Source organism: Hibiscus syriacus, unplaced genomic scaffold, assembly GCF_006381635.1.
Source record: "Hibiscus syriacus cultivar Baekdansim isolate YM2019G1 unplaced genomic scaffold, ASM638163v2 tig00110579_pilon, whole genome shotgun sequence".
NCBI classification, from domain to species: domain Eukaryota; kingdom Viridiplantae; phylum Streptophyta; class Magnoliopsida; order Malvales; family Malvaceae; genus Hibiscus; species Hibiscus syriacus.
Window position 1 is genome coordinate 309,983 of NW_024062790.1, and position 16,387 is coordinate 326,369.

The window sequence follows — 16,387 nt, forward strand, 5'->3', positions numbered from 1 at the left end:
ATAATATTTTATATTTTTATATTAAGTATATATATAATATTTTCGGATTCATGTTTGAGTATAATATTTCGGGACGGGGTAAAAAAAATCCCCGATAGGGCTCCCGATAAAAAACCCGACGGGGATCGGGTCGGGGTCGGGGATTCATTTCGAGTTTGGGGACGGGGCGAGCAAAACCCACCTCGAATCCGACCCTTTGCCATTCCTACTCAAATATACAAGAAGGTGCCCAAACTTATGTTCGTTTTGTCATTTTAATACCTAACGTTTATTTTGTTTCAGTTTAGTGTATAACGTTTTATTCCTTTACTCAAAATGGATCAAGCATCACTGACTGTTAGTTTTGACATGTGTCACATTCTTGTAATTTTAAAATTTATATTTTAACAAATTAAATATATTATCATACTTATAAAAAACCCTTATTTTTTAAATTACAAAAAAAGCTCAAAATCCTCAAATCCTAACACTAACTCATTGTTGTCGCCCTTTTCGGCCACGACCACCTCCGTCGACGTAGTTCTTGTCATCATCCTAGTTATAATTCATTGCAGTTGTCGTTAATTGATCGTCGAAATTGCTTGAGATTGTGGTTTTTATCATAGGGTTCGAGGGGTATAAAAAATCGATTCGCTATTGATCAATCGTTGATCAGTCACGATTTCATAGGAGCTTTGGTCACCATAGGGAGGTGAGGTCGGGTGGAGCTTCGTCGATGGTAAAGGGCGGCGATCGACGTGGGTTTAGGGATTGAAATGAAAGTTTTTAAAGTTTTTGAGTTGTTTCAAAATTTATGTGGTTTCTTTTTTAAAAAATACATATAATTTTATTTTTTAAATTTTTATATAAAATTTAAAAATTATCAAATTGTGACACCTTTCATCGGAGGAAATTAACGGTTCGTCACGACTTGACTCATTTTAAGTAACGAAATGAAATGGACACCAAACTAGAATAAAATAAACATTATGCACTAAATTAAAAAAACAAGCTTATATTGGACACCTTTTGTATATTTAAGCCTTTTTTAAATTGGAATTCTTTCTTTGTTTAGGTTATTTTATTTTGTACCCTATTTTTTTAAAACTAAGTTTGTGTTTTTTTTAAGTTACTTAAATTACTTTTTTACATTTATAGCATGAATTAAACTATCTCAGTAGTAAATGAATTGATATCATTTCTTAAGATCTCGGATTCTAACAATATGAACGTGAGACGTATGAACATTCAATCTTAAATAATTGAGAATCTTTGAATTGATATTACTTTGTACTATTCTAAATTAATAAAATAATTAATTTTTATCTTTTAATATGTGTTTCAATCATTTTGAGGGGAATTTTCGTTATGAATTTATCAATAAGCTACATTTATAGTCACTACTACTAAATTTGATAACTAAAAATCGAAATATTATATTATATTCATTAATATTATCAATTTATTATAAATATATGTACTATACAGTGTACTTCAATTAAATTAAATAGATGACACCTTAAAAGTATAGTTAAAATATTAATTAAATTATTTACTTTTTAATTATTAATTAATATTAACTCAATTTATATTGTCGTTGATATAATTTATAAAAGATACTAGATGAAATATATTTAAACATTTAATATTTTCTACCAACAATAAGTTAGTTTAGTGAGACGATGTACTAGATCTTTTAAGTAAAGTTATGAGTTTAAATCCTAGAGTTTGTGAATGAAGTAAACTGGATTGGTGTGTCACTCTAACCTCTACATTATTCGATCCGAATTAGTCAATTAATAGATCGGATATCGATTATTATAAATAATATATTATATCCTATAAATTATTTAAAAGTTTTAATTTTCAGGTTTTAACGGAGATTTTCAATTGTTTGTTCCAAAATTGTTCCCCCAAATACATAAGAGGAATCCGGTTTCATGGACTTTTTCTTAGTCGTGTTATTAAACGTTATTTTTCAACATAAAAAACTATTAAAATATTAGTGATTATAAGTATAATTTACCTTTTTTTGAATCGAAATGCAAATAAAAATAAATATTTTATTTTTTGTATAAATTAAAAGTTACGAATTTACTATTTATATGGATGTAAATTTAAATTTTGTTTGGCAAAAAAAATTATTGGATGCGATAAACGTAAGCTTACTTATATTCAAATTTTTTGTAAAACAATAGTAAGCACAAGTTGATAATAAAATAAAATATTATAAATACTAAAAATTTAATTTTAATGAAAAAAATTCAAAAGAAGCGAGACACAGGCCAAAAACATGAAAAATAAGAAATTCAAAAGCCGACTGCAATTCTGCAAAAGCACGACAGTTGACTCACCCATACCATATTGTCTTCCTATATACACTGGTTTTATTATATCAAATTCGTTTATTTTATTTTATTTTATACACTGATTTTTTTATTATATAGGAAAATAACATAATAAAATTTGTTTAAAAGAACAACTATTTTTCCAAAAAAAAAGTATTTCTGCATATTTAAGAAAAAAATGATAGAACCCACAAAACAATCTTAATGACTAAAATGAGTATTATTTTATTAGAAAATAATGAATACAATCAGTTGTATATATTGGGTGTATGCATTTTGACTATAATGAATATAATCATATAATAGACCATGTTTAATTGTAATTTTATTTTGTATTAGAAAAAAATGGAGCTAGAGCCTAATTTGATTAACTTCAACATTGATAAGATTTAATACATAATTAGACCAACGAAATTGAAAAATAAAATTTAATTTAACTAATATCAAAACTTATATGATTTTAACAAAAAGTTAACCTAAAAAATTTGGAGGATCCCTCCTACGCCTCCATTAGTTCCGTCCCTAACTATTTAAATAGAGAGAATCGCCTCAGTGACCAAAAATACCTTATAATATACGATTTTAACCAACTTTTTTTGGATTTGCCAAAATGACCAATAAAATCGTAACGCGATATCAAAATCGCAACGCGATTTAGAAAATCGCAACGTTAAAAAGAAAATCGCAACGGTCAAAAGAAAATCGCAACGCGAGCTTCCAAGTTCGCAACGCGATTTAGAAGAAAATCGCAATGCGATTGATAGAATCGCAATGCGATTGAGAGAGTCGCAACGCGATTGAGAGAGTCGCAACGCGATTTAGAAAATCGCAACGGTCAAAAGAATAGTTAAAATTTTGTTTCTTAAGAATTTTCTCTAAAAAGATAGTATCCGCGCGTACGTGTCGAAGACACGTATTACCACGACCACGACCACGACCACGACCACGACCACGACCACGACCACGACCACGACCACGACCACGACCCGACCCGAGACGAGACGGCGGCGGCGGCGGCGCGCGAGAGTCCCCCTTGTCCTCTTTCACTCAACAAGGAAGTGCAAAATACAAGCCTTAAATACCATTCCCAATAGTATTTCCAATACTATGTGGGATTGAGCATTACCAACACTTGTTCCAAATATCATTATTCTTCATAAGTTATCATCCATTACAATATGAATTAGTCGTGTTAATGAACCAATATACCTCATTAATATATGGTATTGTTGAACAAAAGAATGATGATGATGATCTTATTAAAGACCATCTAATACGAAAGAATCCAATGCATAACCGATACCTTATTGTGAAACTAATTCACATAGAGGTTGTACGTGAAAAAAAAATCTTTTACTTTATAATAAATATCTATCTCAATAATTTTAATATAAAAAATATATTTTTTATTTAATAATAGAATTATTTCATGTATTTATCAAGTTATAATTTTAAATACTTATTAAAATGAATTAATTTATTATCGATAATTCATATTGTGATGGATGATAACTTATGAAGAATAATGATATTGGGAACAAGTGTTGGTAATGCTCAATCCCACATAGTATTGGAAACACTATTGGGAATTATATTTAAGGCTTGTATTTTGCACTTCCTTGTTGAGTGAAAGAGGACAAGGGGGACTCTCGCGCGCTGCCGCCGCCGTCTCGTCTCGGGTCGGGTCGTGGTCGTGGTCGTGGTCGTGGTCGTGGTCGTGGTCGTGGTCGTGGTCGTGGTCGTGGTCATACGTGTCTTCGACACGTCCGCGCGGATACTATCTTTTTAGAGAAAATTCTTAAGAAACAAATTTTTTTTAACTATTCTTTTGACCGTTGCGATTTTATTTTCAACGTTGCGATTCTATAAATCGCATTGCGATTCTCTCAGTCGCATTGCGATTTTCTTCTAAATCGCGTTGCGACTCTCTCAATCGCATTGCGATTATATAAATCGCATTGCGATTCTATCAATCGCATTGCGATTCTATCAATCGCATTGCGATTCTATCAATCGCATTGCGATTCTATCAATCGCATTGCGATTCTATCAATCGCATTGCGATTCTATCAATCGCATTGCGATTCTATCAATCGCATTGCGATTCTATCAATCGCATTGCGATTCTATCAATCGCATTGCGATTCTATCAATCGCATTGCGATTCTATCAATCGCATTGCGATTTTCTTCTAAATCGCGTTGCGAACTTGGAAGCTCGCGTTGCGATTTTCTTCTAAATCGCGTTGCGAACTTGGAAGCTCGCGTTGCGATTTTCTTTTGACCGTTGCGATTTTCTTTTTAACGTTGCGATTTTCTAAATCGCGTTGCGATTTTGATATCGCGTTGCGATTTTATTGGTCATTTTGGCAAATCCAAAAAAAGTTGGTTAAAATCGTATATTATAAAGTATTTTTGGTCACTGAGGCGATTTTCTCATTTAAATATCATGTATAACCCTGTCTACGAAGAAGGGGGAGAACAATGCCCAAAGCTAAAAGTGTAAATACGCTGCACTTTTATTGTTCTTCGTTGTGAATATATGGAACTTGGTACAGCTAGAAGACCTACGAGAATGAGCTGTGCTGGCATTAATAACAAGATTGCCATTTTTCTTCATTTTACTTTCTTAACCTAAAATTAGCCATCCACAGATTGAAATTTAGTCGCAAAAACCAGGGAGGTCCACTTTAAGCAAATTAAAAATATTATCCTTTTAATCACTTAGGTCCTACAAAAATTTGAAAATTTTATAGGGAAAAATTAAGTACTAATTCAAACGGTAGGTATGTTCACAAACTTACCTATACTTCCTTTTATAGAGGAAAAACTAGAGATTACGTTATATTTGAACTTTTATCTCGGAATTAAATAATGATATAAAAAAGTTTATCATTAAACCAATGACTAATTAATTAGAGGTTCAAAATTAATTTTATATTATTTAAAGTATATTAAAATAATTTGTAATAATATTTTATAATTTTTGTATTTTTATATAATTCTTTTTTGAATTAATCACTGATATTTGATCTATTGGCTTACTAATCCAAATCGAATATTGCAGAGGTGAGGGCGACTCTCCCAACCCAGTTTACTCCATTTACAAAAGCCATGATTCGAGCCATGACCTTGCTTAAGGGACCTAGTATCTCATCTCACTAAATCAACTTATTGTTGGTTGACAATTTTTAATGATAAGAAGGAAGAGGAATTTTACTCTTAGTAAACATTGAGCTCATAAACTAAAAAATAATATATTAATTAAAAGTATTTAACCATTTATTCTATTGATTGTTGATATTTTTTAATTAATTTTATGTAAACAATAAATATATCAAATGTAGTGGACCGTCTTCCACTAAACCTAAATCCTGAGCACCCCACAGAGAACCTATAGACTACCATTTTGGAGTCTTTAAAAACTTAATATCTAAATAAAATATTTAACAAAACAAAGTCCGACTTTGGGTGTGTTTGTTTGCCGTAATTGAAATTACGGAATTGATTTTTTTTGAATTTTTATGTTTATTTCACGTAATTCGTTTTTTGAAAAATATTTTCTCGTGTTTGTTTCACGTAATTCGTTTTCCGGAATGTAATTTATTTTTCTAGTAACAAAATTTTCTTTGTGTTTTCTGTAAAATGACTTACGGATTCATTTCCCGTAAGTCATTTTCCGAACTTTTCACTTCAAAGAATAAATACTCAAAATAATTTTATTTTATGAATTTAATATTAATAAAATATTTTAATATTATGTTCATCAAAATATTATTTATTTATTTATTAGTATTTATAATAATATAATATAATATTTTTAATATTATATAAATAATTAAATTATAATAATATAAGATATTATATTTTTATTTTAATAATATATAATAAAATTTTTATATATTTAATAATGAATAATATTATTTATATGTTTAAATAATATTTTAATAAAGATATTTAAAATATACTAATTAATATTTTTAAAATATAATATGATACTATTACTTTAATAAATAATTAATATAATTTATAATATTTTATTTCACTAAAAAATAATTTTTAAAAAACTCTTCAATTAGTAGAAAAAATGTTTAAATAACATCTTCCAAACATCATAAAACGTTTTCCAGAAAAATTTAATTCATTTTACGGAAATCATTTTTCGGAAAACGTTTTTCAGAAATATAATTTATTTTCCTGAATTCAAATTTCAGTAATTCATTTTTCAGTTCCAATAATTCAAATTCCAGTAATTCATTTTTCCGAAAAACCAATTACAACCAAACAAACAGATCCTTTATACATCATGGGACAATAATATATCCAATTTTACCACTTTCCTTTTTCTTAAGTGCACACAACAAATTTACATTATAAAATATTACCTTTCGCATTCAACTAAAAATAAGAGCGACTAATAATGTTCTTAATTATTTGGGTCCAAGCTAAATATGATCGAGATAGACACACTAATACTTTTATATAAAAAATGCTGATAATAGTTTTAATCTTCAAATCTAACATTAGAATCATCATATTTGTTAATGCAATATATATGGGTGTGGCACCCATCCCTTTTAATGATATTAAATCTCATGCTAGCATTACAAGGAGGTTAAATCGTGGATAGAGGAAATTATTTAAATAATTTGATCTATTAATCAATTAATTAATATTAAATTTTGAATATATTAGTTATAAGAACGATATTTTTAATTAAATTTTAACAATTAAAAAGAAATCCCATAAACAATGAGGGGCTATTTTGCCGGAATAATGCATACGGGGAGGTTTAATTCCCCAAATAATGCACTTTAATTATTATTTCCCCAAATGGGGTGATTGCTATAGGAAATATGGAAAGCTCGGCGTCTTCAGGCTGTCGTCGTCTTCAACTTGGATATCCCGGCATTTTTAGGGTTAATTTTTACATGCCAAGGTGGATCTCTCGGCGTCTTCACCTGTCGTCTGATGGGAATGCTCGGCGTCTTCAAGCAATTGGACTGCGGGATCTCTCGGCGTCTTCTGCATGCTACAAGGAATGCCAATGTGGATCTCTCGGCGTCTTCACCTGTCGTCTGGCGGGAATCTCTGCATTACTCTCTGAATCGTGCATGCATTATGGGGGCCTGAACGTCTTCATCTCTGCATGCATGCAGAGTTGATTTAACAGTTCAATACAATAATAATAGGAGTGCTCGGCGTCTTTAGTTAATAGGGTTACAGGGGCGTTCGATTTCCCGGCGTCTTAAGATATACATGGAGAATATTTGGTTGCAGGTGGTCGTGAAATCTCGGCGTCTTCTTCTTCCGAGATTCGTTCTGCACGCGTCTGTATTCTTTGTGGCCGAAGCGTGAGATTCGTCTGAAGCGTGAGATTCGTCTGAAGCGTGAGACTAATAATTTACTCGAAGTCTTCAATTACTTGTTATAAAATAGGGGTGGGTATTGTATTTCATTGCATGCAGTTGGTTTTAACTTACAGAAGCAAGTGAGGGAATTTTTTTTTGCATTATATTCAATTGAAGCTGCTGCTTGAAGTGATATTGGAGATTTTTGTTGGTTCGGTAATTTTTCGAGCTTTGGTTTAACGTCGTTCAAAAACACGTAAGTTCTTTCTCGTTTCCCATGCGAACTCTGTTTTTTTCGTGTTGAAAGAATGCTCATATATGTTAGGAGAATGATACATTTAAATTTTGTTCATGAGACCATAGTAATGTAATTTAGAGTACTAATGATAATTTAAAATTAGAAAATGTAAGTTTGATGATTAGGTATACAGAAAATTTAAGTTTGAGTATTATTGTTAATTTAAATTTTCGTGTAATTTTTAGTTGTATTTTTATATAATAATTATTAGAATTTTTATTTTGATTTAGTGGGAAAAAAATTCCCATTATGTAATCCTGATATTTTTACCGTAATAATAATGTATTTAAGTATTATTTTTATAAAACAATTGTTAACATAATTTATATTTATTATTTATAGTTTTGTAAATAATTAATTTTCATTACATTATTAATGTAATTTATTCTGAATACCTATATTTTTACGTGTAGAGAAAATGAGCAACAAATTTTTCACGATTGTCCATTACAATGGACATATGATGGAAAATGAGGTCGGAGTTATTTTTGTCTGAAACACCTATAAATATGATGTTTAAAAGGGACATCACATTTGCAGAGATCAAGGAGAGGATATAAAGAAAAATATGTGCTAAAGTTGATGGTTTGAGGTACAGATTTATGGTATGTCCCAATCCGGTCAGGTATGCTGCAGTACCACTTGAAGAAGACGATGATATTATAACTATGGTTGAATTACATGACTCAACAAATATTCCAATTATTGAGTTATTTGTTGAGTTGTGTAATATATCTAATGTGCCTGGGTCATCAATACTTAATAATTACTTTAATGATTTAACTTTAATGATTTAATAATAATTACTTTAATGATTTAATTTTAATGATTTAATAATAATTACTTTAATGATTTAATTTTAATGATTTAATAATTTAACTTTAATGATTTAATAATAATTACTTTAATGATTTAACTTTAATGATTTAATAATAATTACTTTAATGATTTAATGATTTAATGATTTAATAATAATTATTTTAATGATTTAATGATTTAATAATAATTACTTTAATGATTTAACTTTAATGCTTTAATAATAATTACTTTAATGATTTAATGATTTAATAATAATTACTTTAATGATTTAATTTTAATAATTTAATAATAATTACTTAATTTTAATTATTTAATTTTAATGATTTAATAATAATTACTTGACTTTAATGATTTATATTTACTGATATAATAATAGTAAATATATTCGATTCAATTACTTTAATTTGATACAAATAATTAAAATAAGGATTACAACTCTTGTCGGTGTCGGGGTGTTGTTGAGTAATAATGTCGAGGCCCACGTCGGTTTCGTTGTTGTCGTTGCACTTGTTCAGGAGTTTGTTCAGCATAACCAACCTGCTCATTCATCGAGGGCATAGGTTCTGGTGTTGTAAATACATGCCCACCACCACTATGCTCTCCCATCTGAGGACAAACACTCGTACTTGTGATCATAGATGTCATCTGATCAAAATCATTTGTTGCCCCAAACATAGGAGGGAACATGAGTGATTGATGAGGAACATGCTGATGAGTGTAGGGCGTAACACCAGAATCACCAACCATTTGACTAAATGATCTTGTGTGATCAAAAGATTATGGTGGGATATTATCCATTGTCTCTTGTTCTGCTCCACGGTGAGAAGAACTCCCACTCCCACTCCTACTCCCACTCCCAGTCCTTCTTGGTTTCTCGAGTTTACCGAATTTTTTGGTATACTCTATAAATTGTCGACTTTCTCTGATCGTTGTCAAGAACGGCTTTCCATGTTCCCAAAAATAATTCAGGTAATCCGAACTCTTGAAGTCAAAGTCATCTGGTTGTATGGGAGTGAGCGTTGGCAAGTATGAACCCCTGTTGTTCCAATGATTGATATGGTTAGCATGCCTCACCGACCAATCCTCACCGACCCTACCCCGCCCATCTAATCGATGGAGAGCATCATGATTCTCTGGAATGACTGGAATATGTTGGTGGAAGCCGAACTGCCTCAACACTCTATCGGCAAATTGGAACTCCACAAACATGAAATGGATCAATGGTGTAACAACACACCAATATTCACAACCCTCCCAGACATGTTGCGGTACGCACGACATAATTTCTTGATCATGGTACGGCCTCCAAATAAACTATAAAATAAAATTATATAGTTATTATTTAATTAAATAATTATAAAAATCAACAAATTAATAAATAACAATATTATAATATAAACATAATAAAAAATAAATTCACTTATTAATTTTATATACCTCAACTTTGCATTTGATGTCAATCTTAAACCTAAACTCTTTCACGTTGTTGTGCGCCAACCCCGTTCTTTCTATTTTATGCCTCCATCTGTATACCAATCAAAATAAAATTTTGTAATTATTTTTCATTTACAAAATATTCTTTATTTAATTAAAGATAAAATATTTTAAATCAATAAAATTACCTTCCGGCAAGAGGAAAGTCAACTGCAGTTCGGCTAATCGGTGTTAACCATGGAATTCTGTACCACGCCCACGATTGTAATAACATCGTGCATCCACTGATTTCAGTCGTGTACGCATCATTAACAATTAATGATGCCTTGCACATCTCGCGATACAAGAATGCCAATATTGCTGATCCCCAACTATATTGACGGGTCATAAAGAAGTTCTCCAAAAACGGAAGATATTGTATATGGACAAGATTACTGGATTTATCTGGCATCAAGATTCCGCCGATCAAACGTAATATATATGCTCGAGTTGCATATATAATGTCTCGCTCACTACATTGTGGATCGAGCTTAAACTCATTTGCCAACCAGGATAATCTCAGCCGTGACCCTTTTGCTACATCTTTGTCTGGTACCTTCCCAAGGTAACGCTCACATATTGCAAACATGTCAAGATATGTATTTCCAACCACTGCCATTCCATTTGTAGGAACCCCTAGTTGTAAAGCCACATCCTCCAAAGTGATCGTACATTCACCACATGGAAGATGAAAAGTATGAGTTTCTGGTCTCCACCTTTCAATTAATGCACTTATCAAACCGGGGATCAACCGAAATTCTCTTACAAAAGCAACATCATAAAAACCCACTGTTTTCAAATTATCAACAATACGTTGATCTGGCATCTCACAGTTGATAAGTCGAGGACGAAGGACTCGTTGTTCGTCATCCTGCAATTTATTAGTCATTGTAATTAGAATTAATACACCGTTCTCAAATAAAAAAAATAAGTCGATCATATTACCAGTTCTCCCAAATTACTCGAAATGTGTCGACCATCTAGCCTCAAAAGAACATTTTCTTCGGCCATGTTTCAACAAATCTAGACAAAAAAAAATTAAATATTACACTCAATTATTACATTGTTTTATTCAAATAATCAATTGCATGTTATCTACTTTAATAAAAAATAAACATCAAATATAAAATGATCCCTAATTAATATTTGCTTCTCAACATTTTCAAACTTTGCAATTTAATCACTAAATTTATAAATTCTTTCAAATTTAACCAATTAAGCATATTAATACTAAATTCAAGCATAGTATACCAACTTTTTATAATTTACTCTAATTTCTTAAATTCCTCAAATTTTGCAAAACGATCCCTAATTACTATTTGGTTCTCAACATTTTCAAAGTTAGCAATTTAATCCATAAATTTTAAATTCTTTCTAATTTAACCAATTAAGCATACTAATACTAAATTCCAGCATAGTATAGCAACTTTTAATAATTTACTCTTATTCCTTAAATTCCTTAAATTTTACAAAACGGTCCCTAAAACTTTAATATGTTCCAAAATGGTCCCAACCTTATTTCAAATTATGTAACAACATATAAATTATTATTTCAGAGTGTAACAACATATAATCACAAAATTAATAAACTTATGAAACTAAAATTATGAGATCAATATGAAACCCTAAACCTTTAAAACAAGAATCAAATGAGATCTAGGGCTTGAGTTTAAATTACCTCAGGCTATGCTTTGTGATCTTACTGCTGATCAATCTCCCTCTCAAGCTCTCACTGCTTCTGTAATTGTGAATTACCTCAGCCCCAAACTCTCACATTGCCTCAGCCTCAGCCCGAGCAGTCTCTTATAAACACATTCGTAACTCATCCATGCATTAGGATTTATTTGTTAAGAAGACGCCGAGCTATCCAGCCTTCCATGCAAAGACGCCGAGAGATCCTTACCTAAATGTAAAGAAGACGCCGAGAAATCCAACAGTTGCATGCCCCCCACATGCAGACGTGCAGGACCCCCACATGCAGACGTGCAGCCTTGCAGGACTCAGGACCCGTGATTTCTGTGCTTTCTCCTTGCAGAACCCGTGCTCTCTCCTTGCAGAACCCGTGATTCTCACGTCCAGTCCCATGCACAGCACTGAAGACGCCGAGAGTTCCTATGAAGAATCCAACTGAAGACGCCGAGAGATCAATCATACATGCACAGCTCCCACGCTTCCATATCTGCTGAAGACGCCGGGATATCCAAGTTGAAGACGACGAAAGCCTGAAGACGCCGAGCTTTCCATATTTCCTATAGCAATCACCCCATTTGGGGAAATAATAATTAAAGTGCATTATTTGGGGAATTAAACCTCCCCGTATGCATTATTCCGGCAAAATAGCCAACAATGAGGGGTTTAAATCAAGTATAGGGTGTTCATAGTATCACCGTCAACCAATAAAATCCATCGCTAAAAGATATGAATCAGAGCTTGATTATGGAACACCTAATAAAACTTAGTTTTATATCCTCAAAATTTGAATAACAAAAAAAATTGTCATCTTCAATCATTTTAATTTGAGATAAAATGTAAAAATAATAATAATAATGATGGATGGTTGAGTCATCGAAGGAGAAATGGGCTATTTGACATAACACCAATTTTCTTTAATATTTCTTTTCTGATACCGTTTGACTAATATTTCCCGAAATAGCACATTTTCTGCTGAGTTGGCAAAGGCGCGTCCCCGGGGACGCGCTTTACCCGTGTTTTCGCTGAGTTGGATGTCACGTGTGGAAGGCGCATCCCTGGGGACGCGCATTTCGCCAGCTCGACTGCCACGTATTTTGTTTAATAATAAATATTTTATTTTTATTATTATTATAAATTAATAATATATTATGTAAAATGTTTCGATTATAATGTAAGAATTATCAAATGTATTTTGTTAATGTGTGTTAAAGGTGGAGTGAATTATCTACATTAATATGATATAACAATATATGAAAACCAGTTTTGACTTTATTGTAGTTATAGGAAAAATGTATGAAATTATAATATTACACATATGGTTATATTATTATTTTTTATTTTGATTATCGATCTATTAATTTTATCAGTTAATTATTTAAATGTTATCAATCTAGTCATCTCATATCAATATTTAACGAAAATATTGATGCATAAGTTAATAAATTAGTATAATTACATATTTAATCTTCAAGACTTACATATTTTATGAAATTAGTCTTATTGAAAATTTAATTTAATAAATTTAATCCTCCAATCAGAATATGAAATGTGTCATCGTATACATAAATTTTTTAATAACTTTTAATTTGTTTAATTTAATATTTTTCTCTACTTAGAATGTGGAATTATTATTATATTTTAAAAAAAATTATAACTAATAATATTAATTATTATATTAAATAAATATATTAAAAATATTTATGTATTTAAAAGTTAAAAAAATTATTTAGGTGTACATACATTGACAAATTATATAAATGCAATAACATTAAATTATTATAAACAAAAACATTCATTTAAATACAATATTAATTACATAAGAGTTAACGGTTATATGATTATAACAGAGCTGGACATTTTTTCTATTGTGCCCGATGTTTCTACAATGCCCACATCATTTTTGTTCTGTTGACTTCTCCCGAATATCCATATCACAATGTATTCTAGTAGATTTTGGACGACCTGAGTCCCTCAATAGCAATGGATATGGTACAATTGTAAGCCAAGTTTGAATCTCATTTGGGTCTCTTTTGTTTCCTATGGGCAGAAACTCAAATTCATATACCTTGAATACTTGTGAAAGTTGGTATACGAGATCAACATAATTTTTGTAGTCCAAATGCGAATGTGAGCAAGCAGCAATGACATGAGAGCAAGCAGCAATGACATGAGAGCATGGATATTTGAGTGCTTGAAAGAAACCACAATCGCACCACCTCTCTTGTAGATTAACTCTGAAAGAGTTAGCTTCAATCCCTTGCAGCGGACGTGGCATTTCTGTTACACGAAACAATTCACGGGTGCGAGAAAAATTTGTAACTAACATCCCATTTGATGCAGCCACTTTTTTCTGTAAATCAACTACTAGTCTTGGGTGGTAAATATGTTCGTTTTGCATCCAAGTAAGAGCTTGTCCACCGAGCTTTGCAAAGAGTTGACCCAAACGAAAATAAGTCGTTTTAACCAACGCCGTGACTGGTAAATGACGCGCCCCCTTTAAGGTTGAATTTATTGCTTCAGCCAAGTTTGTTGTCATATGACCATAGCAATACCCCCCGTCATATGCATTTGTCCACATTTCTTTGCTGATGTCCATAATGTACTTACACCCCTTCTTATTTTTGCCAAACAGCTCTTGTAGCATCGACTCAAACCTTTGAGGTAAGAGTTCGTAACCTAAGCCATTAGGAATATGTAATAGTTAATATGAAGTATAAATAAGTAATAAGAAATTGATAGAAAAATTGGGAAAAAGTAACATATCCATCCGCACGACTAACTGACGTTCATCGTTCTTCTTGTATTTTCCGTAATAGTTTGCAGCAATATAACGGACACAATAACGATGTTGAACATGTGGAGGTCTATACATTGTACCCAAAGAGTCCATTGTTGCTTTTATCCCGGTTCCTCGGTCTGAAATAATGCATACTCGTTCCCTGGTGACAATATGTAAACGTAAATTTTTAAGGAAAAAAGCCCAAGACTCAGTGTCTTCTCCTTGAATGAGGGCAAATGCAACAGGAAGAATATTGCGGCTTCCATCTTGGACCACAACCAATAATAAAACTTGCTTGTATTTCCCATACAAGAAAGTACCATCAATTTGGACAACTGGTTTACAGTACTTGACTGCATTAATACACTGAGGGTAAGTCCAAAAGACACGGTAAAATTGGCAGCGATTGCGAACCATTCGATCATTCACGTAATGATGTTGAGTTTCGAACTCAACAATTGTCCCAGGATTAAGTCTTTGCACAACATGAAACCAACTGGGCAGCTCGTTGTAAGAGGAATCCCATTCGCCATGACGTTTGCAAATGGCATTCTGTTTTGCCAACCATGCTTTTTTATATGAGACAGTGTACCCATATTGTGACTGTATAGAAGAAATCAACACTGCAACAGCTATATGAGAGCTTTGCTTCACAATGGGCATGATTGCTTGACAAATAATGTCGGAGTCCAAGTTGGGATGATCCTGGTTTATACCTGTTGCACAACATGTATGAGGACCGTTGTATCTGGTTAGTTCCCATAAGTTGTTCTTCCTCTTCCTCTTTGATACACGGACCATCCATTGACATCCGTTGTCATGTTGGACACAGTAGCAGACATATTTCTCCGTGTTAGATCGATCAACTCAGGACTGAACTGAGTTACGAATATTGTAACTCTTTATTGCCATCATTGCTTCCTCCTTCGATGCGAACTCCATTCCAATATGTAAATTACCGTCATTGACTGATGATTGAAGTCCATAGTTGCCAACATCAGGAAGATCTGGAAATTCAGGCTCATACATTGCATCATAATCAGCCTCATACATATGTGCAGGAAGTTCGGCTGGTGTTGTATTTATCAGAACGTCATCCTCGTCATCATTAGAATGTACGTTAAACTGTGGTGAGTCAGGTTCAACGAATAATCCCGTTTCAGCACCATCTACACCTGGCTCCCGAAGAGGTTCTTCTGGTGGAGATGAGGGTTCCTCCGATAATCCAATATTGAGGTCAAATAAGTTCCCGCTTGCGTGTCCTCCCCTTGAACTTAAGGCCATTGTATCATGTGGGATGTGAATAGATTGTCGTCTCGTTGGCATTTCCATATGTAAGTCGAAAACATTGGCAGATGAATGTCTGCCCCTTGAAGTAGAAGAGATGTTGCCATATGGATTATTGGTGAAGCCACGTGGGTTGTGATCATAAGCAGTTGCAGATGAATGCCTTCCTATTGAACTTGATGGCATGGTATCTGGCGTTGAATCCGCCATTAATGATGTGAAATCATTACAGATCAGTTGTGTCGGGCTATCAACTTGATCAGTTTGATATGCAATGCCAAAGTGAGAGGAATATGAGAGACCACGAGTTACACGAACCTCAATAAAAGTGGCATACATTTCAATAAGAGATTACGAACTCC